This window comes from Oncorhynchus mykiss, chromosome 5 (assembly GCF_013265735.2).
Source record: "Oncorhynchus mykiss isolate Arlee chromosome 5, USDA_OmykA_1.1, whole genome shotgun sequence".
In the NCBI taxonomy this organism is placed as follows: domain Eukaryota; kingdom Metazoa; phylum Chordata; class Actinopteri; order Salmoniformes; family Salmonidae; genus Oncorhynchus; species Oncorhynchus mykiss.
Window position 1 is genome coordinate 21,661,079 of NC_048569.1, and position 4,657 is coordinate 21,665,735.

Sequence of the window (4,657 nt, forward strand, 5' to 3'; positions counted from 1 at the left end):
TCAAACTGTATCTCTCCTGTATGTCTCTCCCAGGTGCGCTATAAACCTATGGACCTGGTGCCCTTAGAGACCACCCTGATAGAACACTCAGACACAGACTGACAGAAAGACTAAGACAGCGGACTGAAACACACATGAGAGATTGAGATAAAGCCAAACCTAGAGACAGAAACGAATACTGAAACGCATGTAGAACGACTGAGGCTTTGATGGAACAGAGGGACATGTGTAAGTGATTGACTGGTAAGAGATCAAAGTTTTCTCAGCATGCTAAACCAGAATGGAAATGTAGCTCTACTCCGACTCCGGTGGTTTATTTATTTGGCACATGTGTTGACTGAACATACGTCAGACAGACTGGCAGCAGTGGTGAGTAGTGTGTGTGCCGCCCGCTAGAGCATTCATCATAGAAACGTGTTCAGTGATCGCGTGTGTGAGAGGGAGTAAAGGAGGGAGAGAGAGAGAGAGCGATGGAAGTGTCGCACATTACCGATGGGAAACAAACATTAACGGGATAATCCCAGTTTCCTTCTCGTCCTCCTTTCCCTCACTCACGCACTCACACTGAGAACCTGCGTAGCACGGGTCGGTGGATTCTTCCTCTTCATTTCAAACCTTGAGCGGAGAATTTTACTTTTGCCAGTTGTCTGCCTGTTCCAGCGCTGTGTTTTTATCCATGATAAATAGTAGGCTATTGCCGTTCCGGATTTGAAGTGAATTCCCTTTTCTGATTGGGCTCGAGGACTTTCCCCTGTACAGTTCAACTGGACAAGCCTAGTGAAAACGCCCGGCGTAACGCACACGAATATCAGACAGAGCAGCTCGTGAGGAGAAAAGTAAGTGTGTCCACGCCTCTACGGTGGTTCATTTATTATATTCGTTGAGAAAGTTTACGCAGTTTGTACAGTTTGCGCTATTGACGGATAGCGTGCAGTGTTTGCTCTCCAAACTCGTCCGTAAACGCATAACACGAGTCTGTCATTACGAGGCTGTAATAGATGCGTAATAATGGAAAACCATGTTTTTCATAGAGTATAAACCAGCCTAGTGAGATAAATGTGAATTGTGTAGGCTTGTTTATTCATATCAAGTATTGTCTTCATGTCAATTTGTCAAAGTTGATTGAGCTCACTACATGCATACATATTAGAGAAAGTGAAATCACAGGCAGAGGCCATGCACTTACATTTTCAGTATATTCAAAGTAATTTTGACAAAATAAACAATCTATTATATTTTTCAGTGTAGGCTACCAATGCAAGTAAGAGGCTTGTGCATCCAGGGCATTGTGACCATGATAACAGGCTAGAGCAGTGGCACAGAGGGATGTCTGCCCCTTAGGTCCACCCGGAGAGAGACGGTGTGTGTAGGCTTATGTTCCAGCCAGCACTAACACACCTGACCTGATCCTTGGCTCCTCTCCTCTGGATAAGCCTCTAGTGTCTGTGTCTTGCCCATTGAGCCAGAGAGATCAGCTCAGGTCTCTGGGGTTACAGGTGGATTAAAGACTAAAAACTAGCCTCGCCTGCCAGCCACATCTCAGCTTTATGGACCAACACATGTCTGGGAGTGGGAACACATGTCTGGGCAGGGGTGCACAACACAGACCCTCGAGTTCCACAGTCCTGACGTTTTTAGTTTATCCCTAGCATTCTACTTGATCAATTGTGCTGATTGGCTGGAGGTTAACGAGGTAGTAAACCAGAAAACTCTGTAGGCCTCATTCACTTCTCTCTTCACCACAGGCAGACCTGATTAAATCCCAAACATGTTGTTTATTTAAAAGTACATGGCAGAGGATGCGCTGCATTGTCCCCATTATGGGCCTTAAAGGGTCAATCAGCATTTGCTACATACATTTTTGGACTTATATGTTAATAATTAGTTCAACTGTCGCAGCCCATCAGAACCCAAAATATAAGCTGTTTTTACTCCAGTCTGCTTTGTTATTGTTTCTACTGCTGATTGCCACTTTAACTCTGAACCCCCTGTCTCATAAGACAGTCTCTGACATGCCTGGATTTTGCCCCAACGCTTGTGTTCTAGTGAGTGCAATGTCATCTGCCACTGCCGTAAAACAATCTAGTTACTTAGTGTTGCATCCTCCACCCTCCAGTTATAGAGTCTAATACAGAGGAGTCTTTGTCTGCTTGTTGCCTGTAGCTACAGTAGTGTTAATCAGTAGTCTTGTTTAGAAACTTCCACCCACTCTAGTCTCCTCTAGTCTGAAGTATTTATAGTGGATCATGTGGCCATAGTGGAGAATAGGGTGAAAACGGTGACGTAGAAACTTGGTAGGACTGTAGGACACCAAGTCATGTCCTTTACTTCTTATTCTCTTCCTGACAAAGTGATAGAACAACTAGATGTTTTGACATGTTTTATTTGCAGTGCTCATTGCGCAGTGTTGAAGTTGACACAGACTCTATGTCTGGGGGCTGAGAATGACTGCCAGCCTGCCACCACACTGAGACTCGGCTACGTCCACCCCGCCGCCCCCAGCCCACTACCCCTCCCATCCTCTATCTGCCCCCTGCCCGGTAACCATCCATCTAACCCACCTACCCCCCTACCCTTGCCCCTCTGACACTGGCATGTAGATCGTCCTGCCAAGATATACAAGGGCATTGCCACTCTCTCTCTCTCTCTCTCTCTCTCTCTCTCTCTCTCTCTCTCTCTCTCTCTCTCTCTCTCTCTCTCTCTCTCTCTCTCTCTCTCTCTCTCTCTCTCTTTCTTTCTTTCTCTCTCTTTCCCCCCCATCCAGCCTAAAAATACACACTTACACATTCTGTCTAGCCTGGCCGACTCCATGTCTATATGTCTGGCTGTCTGTGTTTGGTCCAGGGAGAGACTGGGATCAAAAATCCACCCAGTCATTTCTAATACCTCAGCCCATTTCTTTACTTCAGGCCCCCATTATTAGCCATAATGATCATTCTGCACAAAACCCATTATTTACACCGGCCCACTGGGATACAGATGGACCAGCCCATCTGGCATTTGCCTGAAATTCCCTACGGCCAGTCCGTTTCTGCTCTGGTCCTTCTGTCTGTCCTTCTCTTGCCCCAGAATACACACACACACACACACACACACACACACACACGTATAGTATGGGGGTAAATGAGGACTCGGAATCATCTTCACGGCTATAGTGTGTTTATGTTTGTGACAGAGAAGGGGTACTGTGATTATTGTGAATGTGGGTGTTAAGGGGGTTAGTTAGGGTAAATGAGGACTGTGCTGTATGGCATTGGTCCATCTCTGTTCTGTACTTCTATTGTCTGTTTGTCTCTGTCTCAGTGTGGACTAAATACAGTCAGCTCCACTTTGTTTGGGGTATGAAGTTAATTATTTTATTTTTGGAGCACCGCTGGTTTACATTTAGGCTATTCATAGAGGAGGAAGTGTGTGTGGTGTGTGTGTGTGTGTGTGTGTGTGTGTGTGTGTGTGTGCGTGCACGTCGAGGGGAAGTCGGGTGGAAACCTGCTGTCATCCTGGTTTGGTTTACAGGCTCTACGTTACGTCCTCTTAGAGGGAACACACATGCTGGGAAAAGATCTAACTAACACACACATATAAACTTCCAGGTTTGATAGAATGCTGAGTTGGCTTGACAAGGAATGTTCTATATTTACTCCAAAGCAGAGAAATATGGTGTTTCCTGAAACAGCCTCCCTGTCTGGATGACTGAATGACTGAATGAGAGCACAGAAGTTTAAATGTATCCTGGTTGGCATGTTGGTGCTTGTTTTTATTCGATATTATGTCCTAGCTAGCTTGATTATATCTGGTGCTGGCAGATACTGTGTAGAAGAGCTGTGTGTAAAATGTGCCTTTGTTGGTCAGTCTACTGGGGAGTCTGTAAAGATCTGCTCTATTCTCCTCTAGTCAGGGATGGTACGTTGTGGAACGCTGGAGCTGTCGTTACCTATCAAATTCTCTCAGATCACCGGATAGCGGTTAGAGGTTAGGGGTTAGGGATGGTATGTTGTAATCAAATCAAATTTTATTAGTCACATGGCTAGCAGATGTTATTGCAAGTGTAGCGAAATGCTTGATGACAGCCTGGTTACAAGTCTGTTTCTGCTTTAGCTATTCAAAAACATACCTTCAAATATATAGCTAATTACATTTGCTCTGACTCAGTACATTTATTAGCTAGCTAGCAGCAATTAGCATGAGCAATTAGCATTAGCGGCTAACAAGATTTGGGCCCAACTTGCTAAGAAAAGACAAACTAGCTGTTAGTGTAATTATATCAAGCTAGTGTATTTATATTAAGAAGCAAAGTGAAAACTGCATCATTGTCATCAACTTTGTTGCATATGCTGCATTGACAATGCAGACTGAACACAAGTGTCTCGTAGTTGAGGAACATCAAATGCGTTCCTTGAGTGTCAGGGGGCAGGGCTAGGTCTGTGTGGAACGCAGCATGGAGAGAGAGAGCAGAGAAAGATGACTCAAGTAGCGAAGAAAACTATACAAATGGTCATTACACACAACGTATCACATTCAAATACCGTTATAGAAGATAAAGTTAAAACCCAACACCTTACTCATTGTCATGTCATTGACAAACCTGTGATCTCTCTCTCTCTCTCTCTCTCTCTCTCTCTCTTTCCTTCTTTTCTCTCTCTCTCTCGCTCTCGCTCTC